Consider the following 22,186-nt stretch of genomic DNA (forward strand, 5'->3'; position numbering starts at 1 on the left):
GCCCAGTCAAGTTGATGTAGAAAGTTAACCATCACATTGTTCCTGTCTGGGTGCAGCCAGGCCCATAGTCTGTATCCTTTGCCCATCAGCTTCGGTGCTAAGGGCTAAGAATGTAGAGAAGGTGCTTGTAGCCTCCCATTAACTCCACTCATGAGGTTGCCCTTTCCTTCAGTTTTCCACATCTGTTGGCTTCAGCAGCCAGCTGTGCAGGTTAAAGACAGTGGGAGTGCTTCTCTCCACTGCTCACCCTGTCCTTTCCTCCCTGAAGGGAACACAGCAGAGAAGGTGACCATGGACAGCAGAGTACACACTTGAGCTCTCCTAGTCTTTATTCTTGGCCCAGCTCTAGGCCCCCTGGATGAGAGGGGGCTGGAGTAGAAGCAGAGTCTCCCACGTCTCATCTCCCCTTTGCACAGCAGTCACTGAGCTCCTGCTGACTAGAAGCCTGTGTCATATTAGGCTAATAAGGCCATATTGTGGCCGGCAGGAGGGGAGTGCATTTCACACTCTGAGATATGGGATTCAGCAAAGAGATAGGAAGAGGTTCTGAATACATGCTTCCCTGCCCATTCATCTGCAGGTTGGTGTTGGTAACAAGCTAGGGAGATAAGTACAGACTTGTCTATCCAGCAACCTGGGTGACACAGCACTGAGGCTCTGATAGAGCCAGTTGTCCTAGGCACATGTCTTCTCTTTCTACTAACTTCCTGACCTTGAGTGAGGTGCTTAACTTTTCTGTGTCACATCTTGCTCGTTTGGAAAAATGAAAATAATAGCACCCATCCACAAAGGGTGGTTTTTGTAAGGATTCGATGAGTTACTATGTATGGGATGGGTGACAGAGTACTTGGCCCCTTGCGGGGATGGGGAATAAATGCTGGCAGTTATAAGATGCCACTCAGTTTTGTGCTAGTGGAATATTGATAACAAATTGGAAGTCGTAGGCCGGTTTCTCTAGCAGCTAAGGACTGGATGCATGCTCTGGAGCGGATTTCCTTCACCAGGAAGTCACGAACTCTTCCTCTGCGTCTGCTACACATAGGAGGTTGGTGTCCAAGTACCGTGAGCTTGCTGGCCTGGGAGCACCATAGAAGGTCCTCCATCATCACACCTGTCTCTAGACATGGATAGCTGAAGCAATGCCTGTGGATCCTCAAGGCATAAGACATAAACTATCTGTTCCAGTCTCAGACTCCTCCAGCCCCACAAACCCTGCACCTACGGTGTCTCCCTTGGGCATCTTTGTTGGCTATGAACAAAGTGAATGAGCCGTCTCCTCCCCTCTTACAGGCAATTCAGTCTGGCCTCTCCATCCCCAAGGTCCCACATCCTTTCTTGAGTGTTCACACCTTAGCACGGTGTTGAGGAAAATGGTTTGATGGAGTTCCAAGCATTTCTGGATGTAGGAGAACTTAAACTTAAACATACTTCCTCCCAACTACTTCCTCCCAACTTTATTGTCGATCAATGATAAACAAACTTAGTATCTAGACTTAGTAGTACAGGCCTGTAATTGTAGCTACCCAAGAAGCTGAGGCAGGAGGATCTAAAGTTCAAGGGCTGCCAAAACAACAGAGTGATCTCAAGGCCTGCTTGGGCAACGAAGTGAGAGCTGGCTCAAAGCTTCAAGTGAGAAGAAGGCAGGGGACCGATCACAGTAGTACAGCTGCCACTTCCCATATGCAAAACCCTGTTCAGTCCCATGTATAAAAGAAAGGAGAGAAAAGTCTTCTAAGTGTCTCACACAGTACATGGCACTTATTAGGGAATCAATATGAGTTGTTGGTTGTTTTTGTTGTTTTTTGTTGTTGTTGTTGTTGTTTTTTGTTGTATTTTTTTTTTAATCAACCAGCATACCTCTTTCTCTGAAATGAGAGAATCTTGGAGTCATTACTTCGAGGATCCTGTCTAAAACATTGTTCCATCCCCCAGAGTAGTTAGCACAGTAGTGAGCACATGGCAGGCACTCTTCTAAATGTGTCTGGATGAATGAGTGAGTGAACAAATGATGGAACTCTAAGACAGGGTCCCAATTAGAGCCATTCTTATTCCACCTAAAGACGGAAAGTTGATCCCTGGAGCCAGACTTAGCAGGAGGAGGAGCAGGGATTCAGCTGGACATCCTGAGGGCCCCTGTCCTGTCCCTCCTACCCCAGACAAGTACCACAGCCCATCCCCCCTCCCATCTTCTGCCTGCCAGCTTTCTTTTACCTCTCCTTCTCGCCTCCTGCTTCCTCTGTTTTAGGAGTGCCTGGGCAGAAGGCAGAGAGCAAGATCCGAGTCTTTCTCTACTCCCTAGTTGGTCTGAAAATAGTAACTAATTCAAAAATCGCTTTTCTTTAGCCTCAGAATAGGTGTCGTGAGTGTTTAGAAGTGAATTGAGCCTGTGTGGTTTTATTTTGCTTGGGCTAGGATTTAAAATCCACTCACAATTACTGACTTCTAAGCAGCTGGAAGAAGAGATGTCAGTCGAGGTGGGGGATTTCATGAGATGTAAAATTCTCCCCTGAAGAGGGCCTAGGAAGTGAATGAGCCACACACACACCAGGCTAGGTCCAGAGCAGCCATCTAGCAACAATGAATATTTCATAAGCACTCAGGAAATCTGTCTGGTTTGGTTGCTTTGGGCTGCTGCCCACCCAGGCCCATGGATTTGTCCTGTGTCATTTGCCAGCGGCGTTTGGAATTGAGGATGTACAATATTGAAAGGGTTTGTTTTGCAGGTGAAGTTGACAGGTAAAAGGCCTTGCCCAGAGGTAATGCATAAGTTGGAGAGGAGGTCGAGAAGCCTGGTTCTCACTCCAAAATTTCAGCTTAATGCTCTTATTCCCTGGACCATAAGCTTGGCCCAAGGAGGAAGCAGGCATTTGCCAGCTTCTGGACTAGTTTAATAGTGTCTTCCCTAAAACTGCGTTGCTCACCTTCCCACTGTCTCTGGTACCTGTATCCCGAACTTAGAAGCCCAATAGCAGACAAGCTCAGTGGCCCTGCTTTTCCGCTGTCTCCAAGAACATCCATCAGCTGCAATTTCATGTTGAATGGGGCTGTGAGGAACTTCAAGGCCGAGATTATTACATTTTGTACATTACACTTCTGCCAGAGAGCTAAAAATACCCTCCTGGTGGTTGCTAAGTGCAGGCCTAATGGTTTTCCTTAGAGGAAAGAATGGAATTTTAGTTTCTCTGAATCTGGAAGCCCTGTGTCCAGGGAAATGAAGAGAAGGAAATTACCGGGGAAGGTTAGGGTGAATCCCTGGGGGCGGGGGTGAGGGCGAAGGGACAACCCCAGGATTCATTTCTCCCAGGTGTCAGGAGACATCTTCAGGGAACCATTGTCCCCAGAGGGCCTGGATGCCCAAAGGCACATGGAGGGAGCTGTCTGGGTCACCGAGAACATCCCTGATGAGCAGGCTCCCTCCCCACAGAGCCGATTGTCTGCACTTCCATTGTGGAAGCTTCTGTTTCACTTGGGCTGAAGAGCAGTTCTCAGGGCAGTAACCACAGCCAGGGGTTTTAAGGGAAATAGAACGGCCTAGGGAAACTCTGGAGGGCCCAGGGGAGACTCACCTGCCTTCCTAGAGACACGAAGCTCTAGAATTCCTCTTACCCAGTAAATTTAACACAGACTTTCTAAGCGGATAGCCACCCCCACACTGCCTGCTTCCTCGCAGCTGCCCCAGCCTTCTCTCTGACTACAAACAAAAACGTTTGATTTATTATTGAACCAATACATCAGAACTCCTAAATCTGAGTAGGAGGCTTGCTGTCCTCTGAATGGTCCTCTGGGGAGTACACATGTTCTGGCCATTGCCATCTCCTGGAACAGCTTCACGCCCTTTCTTTGAAAAAACTGTCTAGTCCTCAGGTCACTGCAGCCCACATTGCCCCTCTGGAACCAGAATGTCTCACTGGGACGTTTGATTCATTTGCTGGAGGCTGTTGCCATGGTTTCATCCTCCTGATTACCTTGGACATTGACATGCATGTGAATTTGCCTTCCCTGGCACAGGGCAACGAGTGGCCCAGAGACTAGCTGAGGATTGGTTAAGTGGCAGGCCACGCTAGCCTGGAGCAAGGTGTGTGAAGCAGTATTTTGGCATCTGCACAAAGGACAGGTCCTGGGGGCCTGTGAGATGTGCTGTGCATCTAATGGCTGTCAGTGAAAGCCAGGCTGAGAGTGGAGGACTCAGAAAAAGAAGGGGTACACATGTCACTGTTTTAGGGTGGCTTTAGTTTGTCTTGTTCAGAGGAGCACTGATGAGCTCACCTTGCTCAGGTCATGCTCCCAGATGCAAAGTTCATCCTAAACTACTGGGGAAAAGAAAAGCATGTACAAGGAAGTGGCAAACAAATCTTAGATATCACCCTTCCCTCACTATACTCCTAAGAGTTCCTAAGAAATCAACTCTGTCCCCCTGAGGTGGAGAGCTGGCCTCTCAGTGGCCCATGCACATTCCAAAGAATGGACACCAGGCTCCACAGGTAATCTTCAAAACACAGAAAGAACTTCCAGGAGTGTCTCAGGCTAAGTTACCAGGCAATCCCAAGGCAGTTATTTGGAAAGAATAACACTGGTGTAGTGTGCCTGTTCTAGGTGTTTATTAGAACAGCCTCCTGGACTATATGGCTCCTTCTCATTGGAAGAACCAGGCAAGCAGTGGGAATGATTAATGCAAAACGGTGGATAATCAGAAAGCTCAGTGCTGTCTGGCTGTGGTAGGAAATGCAGGTATTGTACGTACCTTACAGCATGTTTGCCTTCCTAATTATGTTTTGCCTCCACTGCTATGGAAATGAACTGCCCGTCTGGGAGTGCACACCAATTAATGGCTGGGTCAGGCTTCTTGGAAGGTTTTGGAGTCTGTGGAGCACTGGGGAAATCTCCTGGGATTTAACATTTTTCTCCAGACAGCTTACCCAGTGTGTAACCCATCTAGGTCAGATGGAGAGTTGGCTGCAATCAGATTCATTAGCAGCCCAAGAATTAAACTACCCCCTTCTCCACCCCTGCTGGGTCATTCTCCATTCCCCTCCTGTTTCTGCCAGATATTTCATGAATCTTGAGTACCAGAGGCTGCCAAGCAGGCAGCTTTGCTTCGGTGGCAAGGGGGCTGGCTAATCTATATTCGCATATTAACCATACTTCCTGGTGAATTTCAATAACTTGGAAATGGGCATTTAGCAGCTGGGAAAGAGAAGGCATGTTAAGTGCTCAGAACAAGTCTATAATAAACATCTGCTTGAGAGAGACCCCCTCTTAGCCAGATGCCCTGGGCTTGACTGGGGCCCTGGGTTGGGGCTGCAGCAGCATAGTAAAATACACTTATCCTGCTTCCCCATGCCCAATGAGCAGCCCCGGTGTCCCTGTGGACTGTCTCAGGCCAAAACAAGCACTCTCTTATTCATAAAACTGAATTTCGAAGGCAGACCTCCTCCTGCCTGCCACCCCACATGAAGCCACTGGCTTAAGGCTTTCTTCTCTAGAAGCCCTCAGCCTGAGATTGCTGCCCCCTGTCACACTGTGAGTATCTCATACCACGTGTCCTGCCACGGTGGGCCTTGTGTATGTACTGCTAAGCAGGAGTTGTGAGGCTGACATTGCCACATCTGACCTTGCTAAGTCTGTGTCTGTTCAGAACCCAGTCTCTTCTTGTCTGAGGCAACACACACACACACACACACACACACACACACACACACACACACACACGCACACACACTGTGCACACCTGGGAGAGAGCAGAGATCACAAAGCACAGCCCTGAACACCCCACAAGGAGGCCTGGGTCAGGAACGATGGCCCAGACCTTTCCATTCCTTACCTGAAACCGTATAGGGAATAGAGGAGGTATTAGCCAGGTACTCGTAGGCAAACTGTTCTCCTGACTGACTCCAGGAAACACAAGCACACCAAGAAAGCCGAGGCAAACACAGACCCAGGCTGCAAACCCCAGAGTGAAAGCAGTGCCTGCCTGGTCTGTACCCGACCCAGGGTGGGGGAGCCGCCAGGATGCATGGTGGATGTATAGAGGAGAGGCTTCAGAGTATTACACCTCCCCCTCAGTCTCTAGGGGTGTCTCCCTTCCAGAACTGGTAATGTTCTCTAGGGGTGCACAGGGATGGACAGCTTGGCATTAGGAACCTGAAGCAGAGCTAATAACAATTGTCTCTCCTGTGATCCCTCTTCTAGATCCCTCTTCTAAGAATCCAGGCTCTAAGTTCTCTGGGTTGATGGTCTGACACCAACATTTCTTGTTTCTCATGATCTTTGCGTTAGCTCACTCCAAGATTTTAATGTCCTGTCTCCTCTCACTCCCCAAAACAAACACTGGTACCCCATGGCTGCCTCGCTTTTCTACCCCTGCAGTTTCTGGCCGTGATGTCATGAAGTCTTCCACACTCAGCGTATTTCCAAAGTCGGTGTAGATGTGAGATGTGAAATGTGAATGGTAAGGTTTGCAAATCAAATACACTGAGAAAACATGGCATTTAACAAAAGTAAACAGGTTTCTACAGTGTAGGACTTCCATGTCTTTAATATGCTAATCTGGGCTCCTAGAAGAGGAAATGACAAATTTACTTAACCTCGAGCCCTTTTCCTAACACCTCTCACAGGACTGGGGCTCTGCGGAGCACTCACAGGAAATGTGCAGCCTTCCTTTCCTGTTTTCTGCGGGGCCCTGGCTCCCTTTTCTGTAAAGTGGGAATGATAAGGCCAAGTTAATGTGTGATGTTTAGAAAGTGCTAGCACTCCAGTGAGTTCCAAATGCCCTTAAGGCTTGGTTATTATTCATTTATTTATTGGCTGTTTTCCTGAAGTTGTTCTCTGGTGAGTCCTGCTCACCGCCCAGGCCTCTTCTCAGCCTCTGTTCCTTAACTGCCCTCGCCCGGACCTTTCCCCTAGCCATGGCGCCTCCTTTGCTCCATTTATAATTTTCATGTGAGCCAGCAGTCATTCCTTGCTTACTTTTCTTCTTTAACTGAAAATCATGTCCTACTCCAGAACTTCATCTGCCATGGTAATAAAGGCAGTTGACCTGTCACAAACTCCGTGCTGTCTTTTGTCAACAATATGTTAGATAGATTACAGTCCTCAAACTCGGGGTGTCCAGAACTGGACTTCCAGCTCTGTTCCTTTAGTCAATTCTGTCCTTGTTGTCTTTTCCATCACTGGAACTCAGTTCCTCTGCCTCTTGACTGGTCCTACCAGTTGTCTTCCCAGGCTCTGAACCTAGTGTCTCCATCTGCATCTCCCTGCCTCTTTCATGGTTTTCTCCTCAGTATTCCTTCATTGTCTTGACCATCATCACAACTTCTTAGTCGGCGTTCCTGCTCCCTGCTCGTAACCTGTTCTCTCCTCTGCGTCCAGGAACCGTCTCCAAAAGATAATGCACATCACCTCATATCCTGAATGAAATTTCCAGTTGCTCCCTACTACCTCCAGCACAAAGTTGTGACTTGAGTCTGTCCTTGCTACAGTCTAAGCTCTCTTATCTCAGCTCTCATCACTTCTCCTCACAAGCCCTTCACTCTCCTCATCGAATTTCACAACATTCCCCACATGTGCTCTACAATTCCCTCACGATTGCAATTGCTTGCTGTCTTTGTGGAGTCACAAAATGGCTCCAGCTGAGAGCTGCCTGTTCCTCTCTCTTCTTGCTTCCCACTGCACATGTGGATAAATATGTCTCTGTGACATCTCCTCTACTGGAGCTAAGAATCTTCAGGACTGGATCCATGGCTGACTAATCACTGCTTCCATCTACATTTTTCACAGAAGAGTAGCTCAGTAGATGTTCACTAAATGATGAATAAATGTATGAATTGATGATTGGATGGATGAATGGGTGATTGGATGGAAGCCACCTCTTTACTCTTGTGTCTTTTTTTTCCATTCACTAAGAATCCCATTCACTGACCTAGACAAGAGACCCTGAACATCATGCTCATTGGCATATGTGCTTACTATGTTTCATCTTGCTCTCAGTGGCCGCTGTCTGACCCAGATCAAAGCTCTCTGATAAAGCATCATAGCTAATGGTTTTTCAGGCTGTGTCCCTATCTGAGTCCTGATGGTCATGTCTTCAGAGGGACTAGCATCAACTGACTCTCTCGTTGAAGCCATAAGCCATGATTATTCCCAGTAATTCCCTTCAGTGCCAAAGTCTTTGGAGTCTGACCTTGAACTCAGGCTTATTTTTTTTTCTAGGGCAGGCTGACTCTCATGCCCAGCATCAATGGAAGCCAGTCTAGCAGCTCAGTGTTTCCATGCCCAGATACCCTTCATTTGGATTCCTCGTCTGCACATTTTCAGTGAAGACCTGTGATCTGCTGGGAAACTGTAGTTGTTTATTTGTAAAGAGTAGGTTAGTGTCAGGAGTTTGGGGCATGAAATAACACAAGTGACTTCAGGCTCTTCCCTGCTGAGGTATGAAATGTCCACAACTACTGAGATCTAAGTAAATAAGACCCTGATGGTTGAGAGAACAGACTCTGGAAACCAGCTTCCTCATCCAAGTACCAGAATAGCCAGAGGATACTCAGACCAGAAAAGCCACCCAGGTATTTCAAACAGAGGAAACTGAACACAGGGGTTGGTCTCTGCCCAGTGGAAGCCTTAAAAGGCCACAAGAAAACACTGAAGTCACCCCGAGGAAACAAATTCAGGAAGCAGTCACCATCTCTAAGACTGAAAAGACAAAAAGTAAGTGTAGCCAGAGTCCAGGAGGCTGATGTTCCAATTTGGGGGTGAAGGACTACTGCTGGTACCCCAGGGGCCAGTTCTAGAATGATGCAATAGAAGTCAATCATCAAGAAAACCCAGAATCTCATCTTGAAATAGGAATAGAAAAAGGGCAGAGCTAGAACAAGCAGTAGATGGCCACCACAAAGACTGGCTAGCTCTGGGTAAGATGTTTATCTCCTCCATCAGTCATCTCATCTTTAAAATGGGAAAAACATGTACCTGCTTTATAGGTTTCATTTGCTGATGCATAGAAAACACTTAGAAGAATTTCCAGTACACAACAAGAGTCCAGTGACTTGCTCTATTATTATTCTGTTAACAACTACCAGAATTACTCTCTTTACTTTTCATCTTACTCTGCCAGACAAAAATATGTAAGCTAGGCATGGGAGCACATGTCTATAATCTGATCACCTTGGAAACTGAAGCAGTGGGCTTTGAGTTCAAGACCAGCCTGATATAATGAGACTCTGTCTCAAAAAACAAAAACAGTATACAGAATACAGTCGTCCTAGGTATTCACCTGACATAAAATATTGTTTTAGCTCTTAATTCTGGGTATATATAACTCTTCTATGTGTGCATTCTTTTGAAAGACAATTTTACAGACAGACAGACACACACACACACACACACGAGTGAGATCCATCACTTATAGTTTCATGTTCAACTTTGCAGATTCCTATGTTCTTATTTGTAAAAGTGGGCTAATGATACTGTACAATATGCTTAGATGAGATATTACGCATGAACCTGCCTGGTCCAGGTCTGAATGTGGTGGGTATTCTCCATGTTGGTTTTACTCCTCTCTTCCTTTCTCTCTCTCTCTCTCTCTCTCGCTCTCGCTCTCGCTCTCGCTCTCTCGCTCTCTCGCTCTCTCGCTCTCTCACTCTCTCACTCCCCCCCCCACCTTTCTTCCCCACCTCTCCTAGACTGAGTACAGCTACTTGGAGCCCAGATCTCTGAACCCCTGGGATGTCTCTGACAGATTGCCCAGTGCTGTGTGTGAGCAGGGTCTCACTGGGCCACCCTGAAGATTACACACAGGAGTGGGAGGGAACCAGGAGAAGGACAAGATAAGGGTCAACACAGTCTGAATTCTCATCCCAGCCCTGCTTGCTGACCCCCTCCTTGTTGATCTGTTCACCTTTTCTCTTAGCTCATATATTTCCATTCTGTAAATGGGAACTAGAGACATCCTGGGAGAATGTGAGCTAGTCTATATACTGTGGTCATTAATCCAACTGTTTCACCACTCTTGGGGTGGTGGGTTTGAAATAGAGTTAGTGACACTGTGGGAAAAAAAAAGTGGGTTGTGGACAGATGTGGAGTGCAGCTCCAAAGGAGCCTCTATCTCAGGTTCGAGTGGCATGGAAGCCTGGGAGTTCTTCTGCCTCATAGAAGCAACCCAGATATTCTGTGCGTGTATCTATCTCTGTGTCTCATGAGCTAAGCCGAAAAGTTCAGAAGTCTAGGAAGTACACTGTTACATTTTTATGTATTTATTATTGATCAAGTGTAGGATTGTGAATGCAAGGACACATGTGCCACAGTGAGCACGTGGAGGTCAAAGGACAAGTCTGTAGAGTCTGTTCTCTCCTTCAACCTCTTACGTGTGTTCTGGAGATTGACCTTAAATTGTCAAGCTTGTACCTAGGCAAGCACTTGCTGGACGAGTTGTCTCCCCAGCCCTGAAGCAGATTTTTTTTCCTTTGGAAATGAAAATCCAAGTACAGAAAAGGGAAGGAGATTCTGGCTTTAGTCAGATAATGCTGTTGGTGTTCCTGCCGGGTGTGAGCCCAGGGTGGATGGATGGAACATGGAAGCACTTCTTAGAACTGGGCGGCAGTGGGAGGTATGTGGGGGGATACGGGTTTTGGAGGCAAGGCTTCCAAGTTCAAAGCCTGACTTGCCATTTTTGATGCCTGTGTCTCTGGGAGGAAACACTTAGGTTCCTCGGCCTCGGTCTTTTCCACTATAGAATGGGGATGATGCTTCAAAGAGCTGTTGTGGAATTCAAAGAAAATATATGCACAGAGCACTTTAGCAGTGTTTGGCAAATAGTAAGTGCTTAATAAATGGGAGCTATTATAGTCAGCTGCTTAAAATAATAATAGCAACCACTTATGGAGTGCTGAGTGTGCCAGGCACTCTGCTAAGTGCTTCGCCGGCTTTATTTCATTGAAATCAGAGAACTCAATGAGGCAGATGTGAGGATTATCCCCTGCTTGACAGATGAGGCAGTGGCTTTACGCAGCTTCTTCAAGGTCAGCCAGACAGTTTGTGTGTGGGGTAGCCACAGCTGGAACTGGGGGGGGGGGGGGTCTATCTGATGTCAAAGGCCGTGCTGCCTGCTCAGACATCCTGGCTTATACAGAGCTAGGATTTCCACTGTGCTCGGAAGAGCTTCCGCCACTGAACCTGGAAGCTTCCTATTCACCTCTCTTAAGGCACCTGCCATGCTTCCTCTAACAATTCCTTCTAGGAGTTTTTTAAGCTTTTCTTCTTAGACATGCAGATCACCTTCAGAAAGAGACTGTGTCTTATGAACAAGCACCCTGACCCTTCCTCCACCTTCACCGTATGGGTGAAAGTGATGCTCCAGAAATATCCTAAGGCTGCTTGCCTTCCACCCTCACAGTCTCACTCCAGTATGACCCAGGATTGCGTTGCTCCGCAATATTCAGGAAATATGTCAAACACATTGATCTCAGAAATCCAAGTAAGTTTTCTGTCTTCAGTAGATCCTAATTAGATATTCTTCTGTTTTGATTGACAAATATATATTGAGTCTTTATCTGGTGCCAGGATCAGGACCAAGCTACTACCATGCCTTAACACAATGGGTTTCCCTAGGGTTTACAACTCAGTGGTAGAACCATCAAAAACAGACTGTTATCAGCCAAGGACCCACTATGATCCAGATATTGCTCTGGGAATATCTTGTAGTAACTCATCCACAACTATGATGTTAGCCTTTCCTACAGATTAAAAAAAAAAAAAATGGAGGCACAGAAAGGTTAGGCAACTCAGTCAATATACTAAGTGCCAGGGCAGGACATAAAATCCTACACATAGGATTCTTTCTACAGTATATATTTAAAAGCGTTCAGTGCTTTCTAGAAGGCCTCGTTGGGAGACCACATCTTATAATCTTTGTTTGTTTGTTTGTTTGTTTGTTTTTTCGAGACAGTGTTTCTCTGTGTAGCTTTGGTGCCTGTCCTAGATCTTGCTCTGTAGACTAGGCTGGCCTCGAACTCACAGAGATCCACCTGGCTCTGCCTCCCAAGTGCTGGGATTAAAGACCTGTGCAACCACAAGGGGTATCTTATAATCTTATAATCCAATGTTACAGCATGCTGACTGTTTATAGAATGCCTCTCTGGAAATAGCCATTAGATTCTACTCAGGAATCAAATAAGAAAACCAATATTGAAACATTAGAGTCATGTCATTGTTTTGACCCCAAATAGTACCATTGCTTGTCTGCTCATCTATTGTGTGGGGGGAGGGGTACATGCACATGCATGCATGCGTATGTGCACATGAACACACAAAATAAAATGGTGTCTGTTCAGTTCTACTGGGAACCTAAAACTGCATTAAAAATTAAGGTGCCCTAAGAACATTCATGCTAAATACTAAAATTGTTTAAGATTTTATTTTAAAAATAGCATGCACTCACAAAATGAAGACTTTTCACCAGCAAATATATATAAACAAGTGTATTTAAGGAAACAATGCAAAGTAGCCTAAGTTTTTTTTAGCAATAGCAACATAATTGGGTTGGGTTCAAATGCTGGAATATCTACTATGATTTCTCTTTTGTATGGATCATTTTATGTTCTTTTATTAAAGAATAGAATATGTAATAGCACCAAAATTCCCAACACCCAATCACCACCTATTACCAGTATATACTAGTATGTTTGCAGCATTGTGGAACACATTCCTTTTAAGATCTCTTGGAGTGTGGTGGCATAGGTCTGTAATTCCTGGGTTTAAAAGGCTGACCTAGTAGGAGCATCATGAGTTTGAGGCCAGCCTGGGACATGAGTGTGACCTGTATTTAAAAAAGAGAGTTGGGGATGGGGGAAGAGAAAGATTAAAATAGAAGAGTAAATGGGAAACAAGAGAATGGGTGGTGAACTGAGAAAGTATATATGTATTAAAATCTCTTCACGAATTCTCTTCTTTTGTACAATTAATATACACTAGTAAAAGAATAACAATACTAAAACAAAAACTAAGTCCCACGAGCTCACGGCATAGCCCTCACCTCTTTAGTCACCGTTTGCCTATAACCGAAACAGGCTCTCCCCTCTCTTCCTTTCCTATTTTCAAGGTCCTCACATGTAGAAGTCCCTGCCCACTCCGTAGTGCAGTTTGAATAACTGAAAGCAAGGCCTATGGAAGCTCTTTGAATTGTTGAATAAGAAAGTTGTTGTGTGATTGGATAAGGTCTATGAAAGGCAGTGGCAGAAACTGGCGCACTATGAGCTCTCAGTGACACTAATAGGGAACCGGGGGAAATACAGGCTTAAATCTCTCTCCCACCTCCACCTGGTATTGGAGACTCAGAGTTCAGCACCATGGCCAGGGACACGTTCTGACCAAGATGTTTGCCTGCTGAATCTCTACATGTACCTGTCCATCCCTACTCCGGGGTCACCAGCACCCCAAACTGCTTTACACTTCTGGTGTCTTTCTCTCCCCTGCATTTATCTCCACCCACAACCTCCCCTCTACCCCCTGTCAACATTTACCTATTACTAGGAAGGGAGGAAATAATTTGAAAGTTATTCACACTAACCAAGGGAATGATAGAAAGTTTTGTGATTTCCCCATTCTAGAACTCCCCTCCTGAGAAGTACTAGAGGCTAGCCCACAAAGAATACCCTCTGGGGCATTGCTCCACCATTCCCAAAGTTGGTTCTCTAAGTCGGATAGATGTACTGTTTCCCAGCTCTTCTCAGTGAGTGCCACGTGAGGCTGAGAAAAAAAAACGTCTGCTGTACTTTTCCCCACCAAATCGTCTGTCTTCATCACCCTAACCCTCACCCAAACCATACTTATGGTAAATCCCGCTCCCCTCCTCCATTCTTCCTACCAGTCAGGGCTCCCCAGGCATCTCATTACCCAAGGCATCTCTCAAGTCCTCCAGGATTCCATTCCTTCCTTCTTGTCTCACCCTTCATCCCAGTTATCAAATCCAGCCAGCTACCGCCTCCATCTCTCTCAAATTTGTTCCCCATCCATCCCACTGCTTCTTTGGGAATAACTGTCATCACTTTTCCTCTGAATTATTTTTGTTGTCTTTCAAGACAGCCTCCCCACTTCCTGCCTCATTCACTCGCTACTCCAACCTCTGTTACCCTATTTAAATCCTTTAAATGTCTCCTCATTGCATGCAGGATCAAGTTCAAACTCTCTATCATGACCTCTCTGAGTCCACTGAGACCTGCTTCTCCAACCTCCTTGACACCTTCTTGTCCTTAACAATCCTTCTTCAGCAAGTGAATGACTACTTTCAAAAGCATGGTGCTGTTGTGTGCCTCCGTCTTTGCATATGCTGTCACTGTTTCCAGGATGTATTCCCAATTGCTCTCCCAGGATACCTGAGGCCCATTCGTCCTCCAAGACTCAGAATAAGAGTCTTCTCTTTGGCGAAGCCTCAGTTCCCCTAGCTTCCTCTGTAGCTCCACCTTAATGATTGGTTTAAATTCTCCTCCATTTAGACCATGACTCCATTTTCTTGTTCTTTATCTTCCAAACAAATTAGGTTAGTAATTGTCCAACATACAATTAATGCAAAAAAAGAGAAATAACTGATGGAAGAATGAACTTCTAATTAGGAAGTCTTAGTGGCCTTGAATATCTCACGTCTTTTCTGGGATTTAATGCCATTGGCTATAAAATGAAGATAATGATGTCTGCATTGCAGAGTGGGATGTGGGTTTTATGGAACAAAATATATAAAGCCCCTAGCTTGTCCAGTCCATTGTAGTAACACAATCAATGTGTTTTCCTTGCCTTCCCATTTCCTTTTCTCTGCTATAATTAGTCTCATTCCCAGTCTAATCAAAATGGGCAAAAATGTCTTCCTTACATCTCAGCCTCCTCGTCTCCCAAGGTCAGCCAGCCCCTGCTCTGTTTATTAGAGGTTAACTGAGGTCTGACTCTATACTGGACACTCTTCCAAGTGTTATAATAGCTTTCACAAAAGCCTGTGAGGATCTACTGGTCCTGTCTCAGCTTTGGAGGTGAGACCTGAGAAGGCAATGATCAAGGTCATATGGCTCCAAAGTAGAATAAGGACTGAACTCAGGACATGGAGCTTTAGAGCTCACGTTGGACTGCTGTGCAGGTCTTCTCGGCATGGATTAGGGCCACCATGAGAGCATGTCACTCCAGAGCCACAGAGGAGCCTATTTCTGTGCTTCAGAGACTTGATGAAACATTTACAGATACACCATGTTAGAATTTAGAGTAAACTCCAATGGCCCTATTGCTCAGAAGTTTTTCATTGTATAACCTTTCACTGCTCATTGATAAATCTTGTTAGCGAGAGTGGAGGGTCACCAGATTCCCCCAAGGATCTGGGCAATGTCAGTCAGCCAGGGTCCATTCATCTGGATTTTGTAAAGTTGTATTAGAACATGGCTATGTCAGCTCACTTATGCATCGTATGTGGCACCCTTTGTACTAAGTAGTTGTGACAGAGACCCTGAGACCTGCAAGCCTCAGATATCCCTGTCAGGTCCTTTATAGAGAAAGTTTGCTCATGCTTCAGTACGTCCAGCCAGCACCCCATTGTCAAAGCAGACTGGGCAAACCCAGTGATGTCAGCTATCTGGACAGAGTGCCCAGTCAGCCCAGGGCACTAGCACTGACAAAAGCCCTGAGGCTTAAGGACGTGCTCCCACTTCTCAGCCTGCTACCAAGCTCTGTAGGGGATCTTTGGGCTGGACTTCTTCTCCTGGTTTAGGGGTCTCTGGCAGACTCACACCACAGGGGCCCAGTGAAATGTCAGGGCAGCGCAGTCAAGACAGATTCCCTGAGTCCACGGAGGCTCTTGGAGACTGCCCACTGATGAATGGCAGGAGGAAGAATTTCTCACTTGCTGTCTAATCTGCACTTGGGAAATAAATTGCTCTTGTCACTGGTGTCTGCCCTGGCCCTGCAGGGCCCTTTTCCCTGCTGAGTCTGCCCTGCACCCCATGCCTGCTCCACCGGCCTGGAAATGCTGCCTCAGGATGAGGAGGAGAGGGTGAGGGAGGGGCAGAGGACCAGGGAGTCTGTATGCTCCAAGCGGGTCCCCTTCCACCACTGGCTCCCCTCTGCGAACAGAGAGCAGGGCCTGCAGTGGTCCTGAGGCAAGTCTGTGACCCTCACTTTCTTATATGCAAGATGAGGCTTGGAAAGTGATCTGCGACTCTCTGGGAAGAGTACTCACCCAGTTTCCAGAGCTGGGAATGGAGATGGAGAGGGAAAAGATGAGTAAAGCCAACGTCTCACCAAATGCCACCGTGTCCTACATGTGTCCCTGTCCCGGAGCTGTCTCAGCAGTCAAGTTGCAGACACAGGGCACTCATCCTAGGACCTGTGACATCTACCTCATACCTCCCACTCACTCCACTTCCACTATCTCAGAGCTGGTAGGCTTGTCCCATGCCACCCTGGGCAAGTGACAAGTCCTAGGACGGCTCTGTCAGACAGTCCCCACTTAAAAGAGGACTTCTTTGCTGGGAGCTAAACCTTCCCAGTGACGTCCCTTTCATCATCCAGGGATGGACACTGGCTGAGATGGGCTCACAGCTTTCTGTCTGGATTGAAGGGCTTGTCTCAGGTCACAGCCAACACCTAGTCAATCCTGGGGGCCTTAATGGAAGAGGTGGTGTTTTGGTAGCTACCTGAATGGCAGGGGAGAGCCTTTTTTTGTTGCCAAGGACAGATGAGGGGTCACCTTCCTGCTGAGGCAGACATCCCTGAAAGCTCATCTTGGGAACTAAACTGGATCTGTCACTGCAATTTCACAGCAGCCACTCAGGAGCAGAGAGAGCTAAGGGAACTCAAGCAGGCCGTATGCATTAGCAGGGGCATTTATAAGTCTGGATCCAAGGGGAGAAGTTGGGCACTGTGGCCCCTTCTCCAAGACTTTGTGAGATTGATTTTGGTGTTTCCATCCCAGGTAGAGCTGTCTGTCCATGGCCCAGTTTTCGTTGGCCACATAACAAGTATTAAATCAGGCATCAATGCAGTTAGAAGCAGGTCAGGCTGACTTGGGGACAAATCCCAGTTTTTATTCATTGTGTGGCCCTGTTTATATTGATTTGTTATGTGGCCTCATTCTCTCTGAGCATCTGTTTATCTGTTAAATAGAACCATTAACTAGTTGGTAAGAATTTTTTGTGGCTTAAATGAGACAAATACAATTTATCCTTTAGAACGCTAGTACTAAATAGATTCATTTTTATGAGTCTAAGATCTCATATAGCCCAGGCTGGCCTCTAACTCACTATGTAGTCAAGGATGACCCTTATTTTCTGATCTTCCTGACTCTACCTTCCAAGTGCTGGGAGTATAGACACGCGGTACCATGCACAGTTTAGACCATGCTGGGGATTGAACCTAGGGTTTCTTGCAGGCTAGGTAAGTATTCTACCAAATGAGTTTCAGCAGCAGCATATCACAAATATCTTTAAGTATCCATCATATCCCAGGCACTGCTCTGATAACCCTTGCTTGAGAGAGTAGACCTTGTATCACCGCAGATATAGTCATATGAATTACCACGATGAGGTTCTCTCTTCAAGGTTGCCCCATTTTGTCCTGGGGAGTACAGATTCTCCTTCTCAAAGGCGCTGGGGTAGAGATAGGCAACTTCCATGCCTTGTGCCCCAACCTCATCAGTTCCAAACTCTCATTTCAGCAAATGGTGCCTACCTTTAGGCACCGCTGTATGACAGCATGCAACACAGTGAATGGGGGTAGGGTGCCTAGTAATTACCACATGACACGGGCTTGCTAACCCCTCACTTGTTTTCACAGGCTCGGCACTCACAGGCATAACTGTATCATGGGTAAAGAGCTTTTGGCTCTCACATTTTACCATTGAGATTATGGCATGCAGAAGGGTCTTCCCCGCTAGATCCTGTGATTTCTGCACACTAGAGCTTCTGCTTAGCACCAGGGAGCCTCAGAGAGTGTCCACAGATGAAAGAAGGCAGATATGGCCAAGTATGTCCCTGACACTGTTGCCTTGACCACCTGGGCTATGGAGTCTCCACAGTTCTTACCTGGCCTTGGGGAGCAGGGAGTAAATCTCCAGCTGACAGAGCCCTCTGCATTCATTCCATCCACCCCTCTCCTTTCTGTCATGACCAGGCCCAACCCTCCCCAGATGATTAAGACCTCTCTTCTTCCTAAATGAGGATGTTGCCAGGCTTTGCTGACCCAAGGATCTTCTCACAGGCAACCAGTACAGGGCCTCAGGAGAAGAACTTGAGAAGGATCAGAACATGGGGCCCAACCAGAGTGTCCTTGAAGCATAAGCCTAGAGCATGGCATCATTCATCATAGAGCCTAGCATCATTCCATCATAGAGCATAGCATCATTCCATCATAGCACATAGCATTGTTCTATCACAGAACAAAGCATCATTCCATCATAGAGCATAGCATCATTCCATCATAGAGCATAGATAGCATCATTCTATCATAAAGGATAGCATCATTTATCACAGAGCATAGCATTGTTCCATCAGGGCCTTGAAGGCTATGCTCAGGAGAAGGGGGTTGGTCTTTCTAAGGCAATGGAAAACAAGGGCCATTTTTAAGTAGAGACAGACATGACTAAATCTGCTTTTCTGGAAGGTCATTTTTAATGCCGTGTTGAAAGGACGGGTGTAGTAGGGAAGAAGCGAGACCAGTGAGAGGCTCTTGCCCCAGCTGTCACAGAAGGCGATGTCAATAAGGTAACATCTGAAGGAAGTTAGAGGAGGAAGTACAAAGTGATGGAGTAGAGTGTTCTCATGAGTACAAGCTGTAAGGCTTGAGGAGTTTCCTCTGATGCTGGGATTTTCAGTGCCAAGCCGACAGCCTTATCCACCGCCATAGAGGACAGTACACAGGGCCCATAGTACTTTCAGAGTCCATGAAAATGCTTTAATGTCACAAAAATGTGAATAGGAAATGAATGCCTATATGTGTAGTGTTTACCTAAATTGTTCTAGTAGTAATAAAAACTTGGGAGTCAGAAATTGAGATAAACACCTGATAAATCCAAGGAACAGCAGAAGGGCGATCGACTGACCCTACTCTCCACATTTTCCTCATCCAAACTCCCTTGGAAATCTCTCCCAGCCCCTCCTTCTTTCTTCCTGTCCCTCTCTATCTGACTTCCTCAGTCCTTCAACATCTCTGTGGCTAATCCCAGTCAGCCAGTTGCTCACTCGGTCCTTGATTTAAGGTGGCTTTATTGGCACAGTGTACTGGCAGTGTGAACAATTCTCCCACAACATATATGGAATTTTTGTTGTTGTGTGGCTTTTTGAGTTTTTGTTTGCTTGGTTTGGTTTGGTTTTGCCTTGAACTCCTGAGCTCCAGCAATCTTCTTACTTTGGCTTCCTGAAAAACTCCTGGGACTACAGGCATATAACCACAGTCAGTCATGAATACAGACTATCGAACTAGTCAAGATTACTTTTGTCTTTGTACAAATGTCCCTTGGGAAATGATGGACTGACCTAGAAAACTGGCAGGGGAGACTTTGGGTGTAGCTCTGCTGTAGAGCACATGCTTAACAGTGAGGGGCCCTGTTCAATCCTCAGCATCCAGAATGAAGAAAAAGGGAGAGAAAAGGGAGGAGTGATGGGCAGATGGAATCAACAGGTATTCCAGTGGTGGAATTCCAGTTGATGGACTGTAGGGCTGTTTCACAGCAAACCTTGGAACAAGAAAGATGGAGTGAAGGGGCCTATGTGTAACAGCTCATTCACTCGGGCAGTTATGTGTGTGAAGGTTCCTTTTACTGAAATGCAGAACATTGTCATCAATAGCCTTGGGCATGGCATCTATCAAGCATTTCTTTCCTCATCTCCAGAATGGGGACACTGAAAACTCCCATAGGATTATTGTAACAATCCAAAGAAGTTTTCTTAATGACCAAAGTAAAAGCACCTAGCTCACAGTAGTACATGCTCGTCAGCATGAGTTGAACCCTGCCAAAGGTTCAATGTCACTCATTCACACTTAGCCACCTGATCCGGGAGCCCATGCCCATGGAACTTGTGTCCTTGTGGACAGATCACCATTAAGGAATGGTAAATGTGTGCTACAGGAGTTCCTTTGTGCCCGGTACAAGTCAGATGAGAAGGCAGAGGTTTGCAGAGGCAGAGATACCGTCAGCCAAAGAAGGTAGCTGGGGTGGCTTTCCAGAGAAGGGGGTATGCCTCTGAGTATTCTGTCACCCTCAGTAAGAACAGTGGAGAGAAGGCAGCTGGTGTTCTCTGGAGTCCCAGGCAAGCTGCTGTCAGAAGCTTTGCTGAGAGGCAACAGTTCCCACACTGTTTAGAGGCTTGCCGGTACCTCTCCTGCCCAACAGTGGTGAGCATTTGTTTTTCCCCTGCTGTACTGCTGTTGAAGGAGCTCCTGGGCCTTGTCCCAGAGATATCCCCTCTATCCGTTCATATGACTCCTCTCCTGTCCCCACCTAAGTCAGTCAAACAGAACCCATGTGTCCAGTGAGCAGGTGCAGACTTGTCGGGTCTCCATCCATCCTTGACTGCCCACTACAAACCCATGCCTGGGGCTGTGCCCACAGACTGCCTCCCCCCTCTACCTCAGGGACCCTAGAGGCTAGAGCACCTGTAGAATGGGTTGGCAGTTGTAGACACCATTAGAGTCATGTGTGATTTTCCAAAAGTAACGGATGTGAAAAGTGGTTTGTAAACTGTAAGCCATTATACAGATGTTCATTCGCCATTTGAAAATGAGTCAAGTAGGTGCCAGCACTCACTCTGGAACAAAGTGGAAAGAGAGAAAGTGAAAGGAGGACCAGTGGCCGCAAAACACCTCCGGGGACTGTGGACTGCACAGAAAGACAGTGTGTCACTGTTCATGAATAAACATGAGACGCCCTTGACTCCCAACAGCCTTGATTGTTCTCTGGTTAACAAGGTAGCTAGCAGCTGCTGGTTTCTGCAGTCTGGAGGGGCCCTCCCCTCTCTTCCTGCTCCTCTCAGCTGCTTGCCCCGGGTGTAAGGCACAGGATACTGCCGGGTGGGACACCAGGCAGCCCCTGGCTCCTTCCTCTTCCTTTGGCATCCAGCAGTGCAGTCACTGGAGGCATGGAGCCAGTGCCGGAAGCTGAGACTGGCTGAGTGCTGAGGAGGTTCGCGACTGGCAGCCTGCTTCCTGGAGCAGACCCCAGGCTGGGCAGAGGCTTCGTATTCACCATGCGGAGGAGATGAGCAGCTGAGGGCGACAACAGGCAGCAATCCTGGGATGGGAAGGGATGCCAAGATCACCAGGAGACCTCCCGCTGCCATTGAGAGTCAGGTTTTCCTACCGCTGTGGCGTGCTCTGCATCATGATGAGAGCTCTCATGCTTATTGTCTGGTGGGCTCCTCACAACAGTCCTGTGCCATCATAGTTATCAGTGTCAACAAGGCCACCAGTCCAAAAGCTGGATGACCTGACCAGGTTCGTGAGAGGTGAAAGTCTGAGGCTACTCAGAGAACCTTGTGTGCTCCTTGGACTGAGTCTTCTAGATGCTGTCCATACCCCGTCAGTGCCCCCACGGTATCTTCTGTGGGAGACAACCTCGTCTGCTGTTCACCTTCTTACTGCCCACCCCAAAGCAGTTACAAACTAGAGACATGGCCTCTTTGGTTGTGTATCACAGACTTCCAGACAGGGTTCACAGTGGCCCCCCTCCAGCCCCACACCATTCCTCTCCACCTGGCTTCTGGTTGAGTTTGGCCTCTGAGCAAACCCATCAAGTTTAGAGGGAGGCCAGGCATGGTGGCACACGCCTTTAATCCCCTAGCACTCAGGAGGCCGAGGCACGCAGATATCTGTGAGTTTAAAGCCAGCCTGATCTCTAAGTAAGTTCCGGGAGATCTAAAACTACATGGAGAGATCTTGTCTCAAGAAAAATAAAAATAAAAAATAGAACTTGGAGGAAAAGGAAATAGAATGAGGCAAGAGGATTGCCTCAGTTGCCTCCCGGTGGTTACCTTAGGCTCTTGCCAGCCTCTGAAGACCAGGGCTGCTCTAGAAGGCCCCTTCCTCCTGATTCTTCTTCCCACCAATCAGCGCTTAGCCTATAGTTGTAATAAATGCTCTTTTTGCCCCTCTATTTCCGAGGACTTTGCCCACATCTCTGCACACAGGCTCTAGAGAAGCCCCTCCTTAAATCAAGCTGCCTCTATCTGGG

The 22,186-nt window shown here is 46.9% G+C and overlaps 1 protein-coding gene and 1 long non-coding RNA gene across 2 annotated transcripts in view; both read left to right on the forward strand.

The window, feature by feature from the left end:
• Kcnd3 (potassium voltage-gated channel subfamily D member 3) overlaps positions 1-22,186 on the forward strand; it is a 216,831-nt gene that overhangs the window by 105,370 nt on the left and 89,275 nt on the right. The gene's annotated exons all lie outside the window — the stretch shown is intronic.
• On the forward strand, positions 18,553-20,890 carry LOC131913409 (uncharacterized). Its single transcript, XR_009379886.1, has 2 exons — positions 18,553-18,722; positions 20,717-20,890. It is a non-coding gene; the product is annotated as an uncharacterized LOC131913409 (long non-coding RNA).

Source organism: Peromyscus eremicus, chromosome 6 (assembly GCF_949786415.1).
Source record: "Peromyscus eremicus chromosome 6, PerEre_H2_v1, whole genome shotgun sequence".
Taxonomy (NCBI): Eukaryota; Metazoa; Chordata; class Mammalia; order Rodentia; family Cricetidae; genus Peromyscus; species Peromyscus eremicus.